Source organism: Euprymna scolopes, chromosome 36 (assembly GCF_053919585.1).
Source record: "Euprymna scolopes isolate OS-2025 chromosome 36, ASM5391958v1, whole genome shotgun sequence".
NCBI classification, from domain to species: Eukaryota; Metazoa; Mollusca; class Cephalopoda; order Sepiida; family Sepiolidae; genus Euprymna; species Euprymna scolopes.
Window position 1 is genome coordinate 11,703,962 of NC_136517.1, and position 12,370 is coordinate 11,716,331.

At 32.4% G+C, this 12,370-nt stretch overlaps 1 protein-coding gene across 2 annotated transcripts in view; it reads left to right on the forward strand.

Annotated features, from left to right (window-relative positions):
• The first annotated feature begins 4,947 nt into the window (after positions 1-4,947).
• The window catches only part of LOC145260341 (tight junction-associated protein 1-like), a 105,285-nt gene continuing 97,862 nt past the window's right edge, over positions 4,948-12,370 (forward strand). The window contains exon 1 of one of the 2 annotated variants that reach the window (XM_080118259.1): positions 4,948-5,098. The gene's annotated coding sequence lies outside the window, so the exon portion shown is untranslated. The remainder of the gene's footprint in view (positions 5,099-12,370) is intronic. The other variant, XM_080118257.1, reaches the window with a different exon arrangement.

Here is a 12,370-nt window from a genome sequence, read left to right on the forward strand (position 1 = left end):
CAATGTATATACAGACTTTCTCATGCAACACACTCTTCACATATTTTTTTTTTTTTTACATGGGGTCACCACTTATCAAGGCCCAGGAGCCACTCGGGGATAAGTGTTATTGTGTGTACACTAATCAGTGGAATAGTATCGTGTTTCTATAAGTGTTCTTTAGTTTTGCCTTTTCTTAAAATCTTTTTTTTTAATGAAAATCGCTCCAGACAAAGCATGAAGCCATTTAACATAAAAAGCTGACAAGAACAAAAGATGATTTTCGCAAAGACAGGAGATGCCTACTGACCTTCGTCTTGCAAAGGACATTTATCATAATCTTCATATATGAACACTTTTCTTTTCTTTACTAACGAAACATTTATTTTACACCACGTCGACTTTCTAATCTTTTGTTTTCGTCCATATTCATGGACGCATTCATTTATTAACACCCTTCTCTTTCGTTTCCTTTTTATTAACACATTAATGAAGATCAATAAAATTGTTTTAGATGCAAGAATGAAACTTTGTCTTTCAATTTCTACATAAGTTCATAATAGTCGTTGGATTGTTTCTTGAGTAGAGTTCTTTATGGCATGTCTGTCTGACTGAACTGTGTGTGTGTGTGTGTGTGTGAGAGAGAGAGAGAGAGAGAGAGAGAGAGAGAGAGAGAGAGAGAGAGAGAGAGAGAGAGAGAGAGAGAGAGACTGCTTCTAGATCTGGGGCATTTTGCTTTCATACAAGTTCCAGCAGAAATAAATTGAAACTTTCCTGCTTTCAAATATTGTGAAGGCTTATGATTTTCATGTTTCTAATTGGCTGCAATCTATCTATCTATATATATATATATAGATATCTATAAAAGCGAACGTGTCTGTGTGTATGTCTGTCTGTCTGTCTGTGTGCCTGTGTACATTTTCCTTTGCAATAACTCTGTCAATTTTCAGTCTACAGACTCGAAATTTGATATACAGGGTACTGAGATTTGGGAAAATCTATGTGATCAGTGTTCGGCCAGAAATTTGGCTTTTAAGGCGTCAAATGTCAACGATTTGACCTTTGAGAACTCTACCAAACTCCTCCGACAATTTGGGGTCTAAACACTTGAAATTTTAGATATATGTTCCTTCGACATGGATCTAATTTAATAACTTGATTTAAGCCCAAAACAATAAATGTTAAGGGGTCATAATAGGGGGCAAAGTTTAAAAAATTGACCGTTTTTTTTTTTTTTTTTTTTTTGCACAGCATACACCTTCAAACACCCGGGCAACGCTGGGCACCTATGCTAGTATATCTATAAAAGTGAACGTGTCTGTGTGTGTGTCTGTCTATCTGTCTGTCTGTCTGTCTGTGTGTCTGTGTACATTTCCCTATGCAATAACTCTGTCAATTTTTAGTCTACAGACTCGAAATTTGATATACAAGGTACTGAGATTTGGGAAAATCGATGTGATCGGTGTTCGGCTAGAAATTTAGCTGTTAAGAGGTCAAAGTTCAACGATTTGACCTTTGAGAACTCTACCAAACTCCTCCGCCAATTTTGGGCATAAACAATTGAGATTTTAGATATAGGTTCATTGGACATGGATCTAACTTAATATCTTGATTTGAGTCCAAAACAATAAATGTTAAGGAGTCATAATAGGGAGCAAATTTTAAAAAATTACCCTTTTTTTTTTTTGTTCAGCATACACCTCCAAACAGCCGGGCACCACCGGGCACCCAAGCAAGTATATCTATAAAAGTGAAAGTGTTTTCTGCCTGTCTGTCTGTCTGTCTGTCTATCTGTATGTGTACATTTTCCTACACAATAACTCTGTCAATTTTCAGTCTACAGACTCGAAATTTGATATACAGAGTATTGAGATTTGGGAAAATCTTTGTAATCCGTTTTCGGCCAGAAATTTTGCTGTTAAGGGATTAAATTCAACGATTTGACCTTTGAAAACTCTACCAAACTCCTCCGCCAATTTTGGGCATAAACAATTGAAATTTTAGGTATAGGTTCCTTGGACATGGATCTAACTTAATAACTTGATTTGCGCCCAAAACAATAAATGTTAAGGGGCCATAATAGGGGTCAAAGTTAAATAAAAAATTGACTGCTGCGGTCTCTACCAAATTGCTCAGACAATTTCTGGTCTAAACATTTGAAATTTTACATAAAGGGTATTCAGAGATAGGGCAAGCTTTTTAATCGGTTTGGGTCGAAAATTTGCGCTACCAATATATAAATCTATGTATGTATGTTTGCATGTCTGCCTAAAACTTTCAACAGAGGTGACGGATTTTCACAAGATTAGTATCGGTTTGAAGCTCGACCCGTCAAACAACAAATATCGAAAAATTGGCTAAAAACATTAATTTCTTCATCCTCAACTGGGCACTTTTCTACAGGGAGAGGTCACTTTTTTTACCGATATTTTCGAAAGTCATCCCCTCTTTTCGATTGTCTAGCTTTAATTTAAACTTGCGTCACTTCCGGTTTGGTGGTGGTCATAGCAGTAAAGATGTCACATTTTTCCCGTTCTTTTCCTCCTTTGCAGCACAGGTTCGAGCCTGTCTTCCTACTACCACTTTTTTTTTGTTGCTCAATACACACCTCCAAACTCCCGGGCAACGCTGGGCACCCATGCTAGTATTTTATAATTAGATTCTTATCCAATCCAAAGTCGATATTTTAGGTATACTATTCATTTTCTTTCTATCTGCTTATTGAACATGGCTACTAAATTCATACTATAATTGTCTACATGGACTCACGGCATCATGGTTAATAGTGTTGGTTAACAATCAGCTCTATGTGACAGTCTTATGGAGGTCGAAGTTTCAATCCCTACTACTGGCGATAATAATGAAGAATAACATAAAAAAAATGAATACTTTTACCCGATCATAGCTGAAGAAATGAGAATAATTTATCTTTGTAGATTAAATAGAGGAGTTAGCTTGACATTTGTTTTTTTAATTGCTTTTCACTCCAAACAAGGCTTGGATGTAAGGGGTTACTATTTGACAAAATTTGCAGGGATGCTATATAGGGAGTTGAATAGCAAGATGTTTGTTCACATTACACTTCAACTTCTGCATGTCAGTATAGGGAAGCAGGGACCCAGGGGAGAATTCCAAATCAAGCAGTTCAAGGGAAGAAACTATCTGAGTAGAAGGCTGTCTGGCATCTAAGGATCTCTACAATGTAGGGGTGGAATTTTGATGCTTGTCAAGTTAGTCGGGGTTATTTATGTTGAAGGGGCACAAGGGCTTGAAGGTCATCGGAGCACCTTCCATTGAAATACTTGTAAAATGGACACAGAGATGTAACATTTCATTGATGGAACAGAGGTTGGAGTTAGGTTGACAGTGATGGACCTATTAGGTTGGCAACTCTTTTTTGAACCCTGTCTAGGAGTGAGAGAGAGACTAATAGCAGATGCACCAGCTCAAATATGGCAACAACACTCCATGCATGGGTGAATGATAGCCTTGTAAAAATACAATTACTCAAAGGCATAAATAACTTTCTAGCATAATAGAGAGAGGCCACCTTCTTTGCAGCAACCTTGACAATGCCCTAGATGTATTTGTTCCATTTTATGTTCCCTGTAAACGTTAATCCGAGGAGTTTGGATGTAGTACTTTTAGGTAATGTATCATTAGCTATGGCTATTAGTGGTTGAGAAGGTTTCTTATAATTATTAAAGGAAAGAAGTTTAGTTTGGCAGCATTGAATGAGACCGTCCATTTTTGTTCACATTCTACTACAGACTGGAGGTCTTCCTTTAAGGTTTCAGCCATTTCCTTAGATATGTGGTCATTCGTTTTCTCCTTGTGTCTGTTATAGGGTGTGATGTCATTAGCAAATATACCCATCTCGGAGACGATTTTATCAGGAAAGTTATTTATTAATAAAAGGATTAATAAAGGCCCAAGAATCGACCCCTGGGGCACACCTGCATTTATATCATGTTGCTTTGATGTGCGACCATCAAAGACAACCTAGATTTTTCTCTTATTTAAGAAAGATTTGATTGTTAAGTATTTGTCCAGTAATACTGTATGATTTAATTTTCATAAGAAGACTATAATGCCATACCTTGTCAAAGGCCTTAGATATACCTAGGGCTACTGCCCTAGCCTCCCCTGCCTTATCCAGTGCATGGGATATACGTTCAGAGATTACAGTTAGGATATCTGCACTAGTATAGGCTTGCCTAAATCAATACTGTTGGTCGGAAAGAGTTTAGTATCCATACATTCCCAAGTTCCTCTATTAGGTTCTCAAAATCGAAAAACTTATCCCTGAAGAAGGTCGAAGTTTACAACAGCCGAAACGTTATGAATATAACAACAAAAATATGAATAGTATGTTGAATAATCCAAATTTTGTTTCTTGTCGAGAATTCCCCTGATATTAAAAAACAAAATATTAAAAAATCCATATGATATACATACCTGTGATGAAACGAAAATATCATATTCCAGAAATTACGTAAATTGATGAAGTAGGCTTATCTTTATAATGAAAATCATTTGTAAGCGATTAATAGGAATTCGTAGGCATTACAACATAAATTCCTCAAGTTTGAATTATTGCGTTATCTCTATATTTGTTAGATTATTTTCAAAATGGCCGACAAGACAATCGTTCTTCTGTTACCCATAAAATTTTGATTTTCTTATTTAAAATAAAATTACTTAATCAATTTATATGATTTTTGGAATATGATATTTTTGTTTCGTCATGGGTGCATACACCTTATAACTTTTTATATTTTTTTGCTTTTTTAATATAGGGGAAAATTGGGACAAGAACCCAAAATTTTAATCCCCACCTATAAAATAATTTACATAAAATATGTATTGTTTTTAAATACGTATTAAGTTAACCGAATTTCTGAAAATATATATATGTAAAAAGAAGAAGAAGAAAAGACATTTAAAACTACGGTTTTGTGCTTCCATACTTTTTTGATGGACAAACGTCAGCAAAAAGGAACAGGAAGTCAGAAGTGAAATTGTTTTCAAACATGTTTGACTGCAGTTGACAGCTGAGTTTTGACACGTAGTGATAATAAACGTGTAATACATTTAGATCATGGTGATACTTACCCAAGTAAGTAATTAGCGATTTTTATATTCAAAATTCTTTCTTTTTAAAAAAATTATTTCATTAAAAAAAATGGACAACGCTTTTTCTGTTTTCTTTTTTTTTTCGTAGTTTTTATTTATTTTTTTTTAGAGGGGTTTTCCTTACTTTTCTATCTCCACGTTTTTATTTTTTATTATTAAAACTGAAAAGAGTTCACATGTATTTAAATAAAATTAAACTATACTTTTTTTTTTTTAACTACTACTAAAAAAATTCCACATTTTCTTAAAGAAAAACAAACAAACTCAAAACAGCACATAACAGTCAATATGTTTTAAATGTCATTTAGATATTTCTTGTTCTTTCTACACGCCTATTTTTTTTCGATTTGCGTCCTAAATTCTCGTTATCAAATATCTTAATTCTTTACGATTATTTGATTTATATTTAAATTATAATTCAAATAAATATTTACTCTTTAATAATTTAAAAAGTACTTTAAAATGAGTTAAAACACTAAAAAACTTGTGCAGTTAGGTGGAAGAGGAGTAACTTGTCTTGCCTTTGGTAACGTTTATTTGTTGTATATTTATCCATTCCTCCCCTCTACCCCCCCTTTGTTGACTATTCTGATAAATCTCGTCTTTTTTTTTTTTCATTTAAAGAGGAATCATTATTTAAAATGTTAATATTTCTATCATTTTGATAGACATTTATTTATATATTTATATCATTTTTGGTACGTTGGAAAATCTTAAGATTCAAGTAAACATCGCCAAAAAAGTAAGTTTATTTTTAGCGTTTTAAATTCACTTTTCCTAATTCGATTTGAAATTTAAAAATATATTTTGCATTTTATAATGTAAGAAAAATAAGGAATAGTGTTACTCATACAGAGAAGTTACGTGCTGAAATAATGTTATTTAGAAGCCTATTCTTAACATGGGGAGAATATTTTGTAACTGTTCTGTACTTTCACCTAACAATTTAATAAAAATAATTTTTAAATCTCGCAAAACTTGAAAACACTATTAAAAAAAAAAAAAAAATAGAAGCACCGAAATATTTAATATTGGTTCTTTATTTTCACTTTTTTTAAAGAGAACTTAGTATTTTGTTTTGCTAACTTTAATATTAACAGAAGGGGGGGGGCAAAAACAAATAAACTCTATCTCTAAAACAAATGGTTCATTAGCAAACACATGTTTATCCGAATGTAAACTTGAATCTTTAAAAATATTTAATTACTTTATTTATACATCTTAGATTGCAATGCAATTTTGGTGCTTGTACAAAGGCGACAGATCGATTTTTGAAAATAAAATTGCAGAAACCGGGGTCATAAGCAAGTTTAAGATTACTTTCAATTTTTGCTTTTTTTTCGTTACTTAATTACATTTTTTTTTTTTTTTTGATGAACGTGCACTGCTGGGGGGACCACCCGAAGACTTACCGTTAAGTTGATTATTACGGGAAGGTTGAAAATAAGAAAATGCCTTTCGGAATAAACACCCCCAACCTCCCCTGTTAAGAACTGCTTTCGGAATAAACACCCTTTGGAGGTTGGACAACCAGAGTGCACATTGATCCATTTTTTTTATTTAAAAAATATCTTAACAGGGTGTTTTGTAACTCTTCTGTACTTTCATCTAACAATTTAATTTAAAAAAAAAACTCATTTGTTTTGTCTCCCTTGTTTGATATGTCGTCTTTGCACAAGCACTGTAATTTTAAAACTACAAAGCAAAGCTTCTAATTTTTTGGTTATTTTTTTTTTATTCTAATGTATACAAACAAGATACTACTTCAAGCTTGGCATTTATCTCTTCCACGGCGAGAAGATGAGACATTAAAGTCGAAAAGTGGAATTGAACAGCCAGCGTCCCAAATAATAATAATAATAATAATAATAAAAACTGCCAGCATTCCACGATGGAAGTATCTCGCACGATTAGCACCTTCTCAAAAAGAGAAGGTAAAGCCTGGGAAGGTAGACCTCCTAGAACTGCACAGCGGCGAGCGGCGCTAGCAACATACCGCAGTCAACAAGGGAAACGCTATTTCAGAAATGGTATAGATTTTTTTTTTTTTTTTTTTTGTGCGAAGGAAATGTCCGTTTCATTAGAAATTATAAACAAATAAAACTTCGTTAACTCCAGAATCGCAATAAAAAAAGAAAAGTGTACGTTTTACAATTACATTGCAATTTAAGATATAGAAAATTTCATGTTTCCTTATTTTCATGGCAAGTGCTGCTTCTGAGCCCCAATCTGTGGAACTCTTCAGTTTGCCTGCTTTCCAGCTGACTACAATATGGTCGTCTTCAAGTCCAACATAAACAAATTCTTGATGAGCCGTTCCCCTTAAATAATCCAATTTACCAAATTTCCAATACTACCGATTACTACGATATTGTCTCATTGACTACTGTACACTCATTAACCCTTATCCTCGAGTGGCCTTTGGGCCTTGATTAGTGGTGACTCCCATGTAAAAAAATAAATAAATAAAATAAAAAGTATTCATTCATAAAGATTTAATTAATATCATTTTTTTTTAAGGGAACGACCTGCATGTTTTTATAATAATTTTATCAAGTTTTAAATTCAGATTTATTTCGTCATTCCCTGTATCAAGAGCTTTTTTTTTCTTTTTTTTTTTTTTTTAGCAAAACAAAATATCAAGTTCTCCCAAAACAAAACCGAAACTCTGCGTAAAATGAAATCGGTAAATTTTTAGATTAGGTCTACCTCCAAAATTTTCTTTTAAATGACGCCTTGTATAAATTTTCGACTATTGCTGAATACGGAAATCGCATTGAAATTTTGCAGAAATAAGTAGTTATCGAGATATAAAAAGTTGTATTATGCATTGTATTCTTTGGCGGCCATCTTTGTTACGCGCGTGCACACGCGAAAGATGGCCGCCAAAGAATACAATACATAAAACAACTTTTTATATCTCGATAACTACTTATTTCTGCAAAATTTCAATGCGATTTCCGTATTCAGCATAGTCAAAAACCATTAGAAGTCGTCATTTAAAAGAAAATTGTGGAGGTGGACCTTATCTAAAAAAAATACAATGAAATCTTTTTTTTAAATATTTATTTTGTTTCTACATAGTAATCTTTAAAACTACAAATCGAATAACGTCTATTTTGAAAGGGCAATTTGGGACGCTTTTGGTTTAAAAAAAACGTGGATTTAAATAAAAATGCCTTCCAAATAAAATAGTATAAATACTATTAAAATTTAAAACAAGTATTTCCCCTGTGAAAACATTGTATTTATGAGAATTAATAAAAAATATATTTTTAAACATTGGCATTTTAGTTATCATTTAAGTTTCAGAAAAAAAAAACAAGTGAAAGTGCCATTCTCTTAGCCAGCTTATTTACCCAGCGTTGCCCGGCCCGGGTAAATGTCTGAGAAAAAATAATTCAAAATTTTACTTAGAAAAGGAAAAAAAAAAAAAAAAAAAAAAAATTGGTTGCTTGTGTATTTATTGAACCGCGCTATTTTTAAATAGTAGTTTCAAATTAGATTAAAGTTTTCCGACATCTATTTTTTTTTTTATCAAATTGTTAGCTCCTCTCCCCATGTTAAGAATGGCTTTCTAAACAATGTTATAATAACATTGTTATTTCAGCACGGTTCAATAAGTGCATATGTACCAAAAACAGTTTTATTTATTTCAATAAATATTCCCATAGTTAAGCAAAGCATTAAAGTATTTGTTTATAGTGGCGGCTATTCCGAATTCGTAACTAAGTCGCCATCAACGGACGGTTTTTCTTTTATCAAACGCGTGTATAAACAACGTTTAAAGTTAAATTTAGACGATTTAAAGCCGACATAAATAATAAATGATTGTACACAAAAAATTAAAAATAAAATAGATTTTTTAATTAGAATTAATGGCTTTCAGAAAATTTTTAGTTTTACTTGGTATTTAATTTTCATTTAAATACCAGAAAATTTTAAATGTTAAGTTTCCTTGGAATTTTTTTTTTTTTTTTTTTTTTTTTATGACCGTTTGGTACTTATTGATGACGGCTTATGGATATGAATTTGGAATAGGCGCCACCATCAGCAATCTTTCGCATTTAATTTTTTTTCGCTCCAGACAAGGCATGAAGCCAGTTGATGTTTTTGACAGAATACCTCCATTAAAGAAGGGTAGTGAAATATCCTTATTCCGCGGAGTTGTCCTCTCTCTTTATCCCTGTTGACAAACCTTATGCAAGCATTAATTTACAAATATCTATGTATCTGTGAAAGTGTCTGTGTATATTTCCCTACACAATAACTATGTCAATTTTAAGTCTACAGACTCGAAATTTGATATACAGGGTACTGAGATTTGGGAAAATCTTTGTAATCCGTTTTCGGCCAGGAATTTGACTGTTAAGGGGTAAAAGTTCAACGATTTGACCTTTGAGAACTCTACCAAACTCCTCCGCCAATTTTGGGCATAAACACTTGAAATTTTAGATATAGGTTCCTTGGACATGAATCTAACTTAATAACTTGATTTGAGCCCAAAATAATAAATGTTAAGGGGTCATAATAGGGGTCAAAGTTTTAAAAAATTGACCGCTTTTTTTTTTTTTTTTCTTCTTTTGCTCAACATACACCTCCAAACACCTGGGCAACGCCGGGCTGAAATGCTAGTTACTCTATACAAACTGTATTTTACACTCTATGACCAACATCATGGAGGGTAAGTTTCATGAAATGCTAAAACCAGCAAATCTTTAGCTACACTATCTTTATGATCTGCTAACTAGTTTCTTTCCTCTGATGAAAAGAACCTTAGTTTCTTTGAAACTCTGCGGAATAAGAATATTTCACCACCCTTCTTTATTGGAGGTATTCTGTCAAAAACTGAATTTTGGCATGTAAATGTCCGGTTTAGTCTTTGTTTATGCTTATGATATTAAGCTGTATTCTTTACTGTAGTATCAAGCTTTTTTTTATTTTTGGTTGGGATAAATATAAACATTAATACCTATATTAGACTGGAGCTTACAACTGCAGTTAACCAGTAAACTTCCCCTATCAGTTGCTTGAGTGCGTGTGTGTATATATATATATATATATATATATATAGTTCAGATTTTCAAAGTCAGACCTAAATAGCATTGCATCTGATAAGTCGATATTTGATTCTGACTAATCACTTTTTGTCCTTGTATGTTCTTTACACTAAAAAAAGTATAATTCTTTTCAGTTTTTCTGAAAATTATTCTGGTAAAGATTATTACAATGGAGACAATTTTAAATAATCACTTAAGACTGAATGCAAGGGAGATAATTCCGTTTTTAACTTAAAAAGTAAAAATACAAGTTATTATCGTTTTTACTCCCTTCGCCCTAATCGTTTTGTGATTTATTCAAAAAAAATTGTTTTTAAAACTGAAATGATATTAATAAATCCTGGGCTATATTGGGTAGGTAATCAGTGACCATTTTTGGAATACCAGGTGTTGTATTTAAAATCTCTTTAGAGCTTTGGCAACAGATGGTGGAACTCTGTTAAGAGTTTAACTGTTGTAATAAAAAAAAAAATCTGGATGGAATATCTAATGTGAATCTCTTTTTAATGGTGTAAATGCAAAAGAAAAGTTTTCCAATGCCAAATCTCTTGTGTTTTATGTATTGTATCTTTTTACCTCCTCCTGTCTCTTGATGTGATCTTATGTCACATCAACCATCTTTAAACGATTTAATGTGGATGTATAATACTTTTAAGAACTGATTCATCATATTCAATTGAACACTTGTTATTTTACACCTACATGGGGAGGGATTAAATTGCTGGTTAATACCTTTCTCTAACATAATAGTGCGTAAATAAGCTCACAAGAATTATGAGGATTTGAACTTCAATGACAAATTTGATAGACTGTAGTGATATCAGGGTTTGTACAAGCTTGAAAAGGCTTTGAATTTTAGTCTTTTGCCTTGAAAAGGCCTTATTTCTATTGCCTTGAAAAGATGGAAAAGTACTTAAAAATTGTATTTATGTCCAGTAAAAATTTGGGTCGGATTATTTAAAATAAAATTGAAATAAATACTATTAAAATGTTTTTTGAATGCAAAAAATAAAATACATTCTTCTGAAATTGCATTATATTTCCGGTATTGTTGATACAAGAGTTACGTCCCGTTACCATGAAACTACCCAATGTTATTCATACACTTTGCAGATGTAGTAAAAGTGAAATTCAAAATTGAAATGTTAAAATATTTAGAAAATATTAAAATATTAGTATTTTTGCTTTTATTATATCATTCTTTAAATATAAAAATTTGTTTTTAAGACTTAAATTTGTCTGGAGAAAGTCTTGAAAAATCCTTGAAGATGGATATTGAAAAATCTGTATGAACCCTGGATATCCATTTGGCTGGTCATGCACTGCCATTAGTATAGATTCGGGTTGTCCAAACCAGTTTATTTGCAAGAAGTGTAAGACAATAGAGATGCACATAAACTCTGATGTGGACAAAGTATATTTGGATAGCGAAACTGTTGAGGTTATCAAAGTTGGTAATATCACTGCAGCACAGGGTGGAGTGGCTGCTGGTGTGATTGTAAGAGTTGGAAGTGGATGGAATTAGTTCAGTGAACTGCCTTTACTAATGAGCACAGTGATACTATTGTCGGCCAAAGTCAGTCTATATGTGTATGTAGTGTGATGATGTATGAAAATGAAATCTGGCCAGTGAGAGTTGAGGACATGCATTGCATGGAGAGAAATCATGAGAACAATACGATGGATGTGTAATGTGTGTCTTAAAACAGATTTAAGAAAGTTTTAATCTGGACAGTATTGAGGTGTATGGAAAATATGAGACTTCAGTCGTATGGCCATGTTGAAATAATGGATGAGTTCTTGGGTCAGTAGGTGCAAAACAGAATATTAAGTAGAGTTCATAGGGAGGCCAAGAAAGAATCTAGGAGGAAGTGATAAAAAATCCAAATATGCTTTTGTTACTCACCCTGTTTCCTACAATACAGATTCCATAATTCATAATAAGTGTAATAGTTTAAAATTTTACCAAGCACATACATATTGATGCTGATACATGAACATAGGTTGTTTTAAAAATGAATTAATAAAACTCCATCTTTCATGTAGAGCAATTCGTTTCTCTCTTAAATGTTTGTATCTTTGTTTGGGTGAGCACATCTCTTAAATACTAAAATTTACAAAAGTAATGTGCACTTGTTACTATTGCTAAGAATATTTATTCCAAAATTTATGATTGGTTTAAGAATTTATCCAGT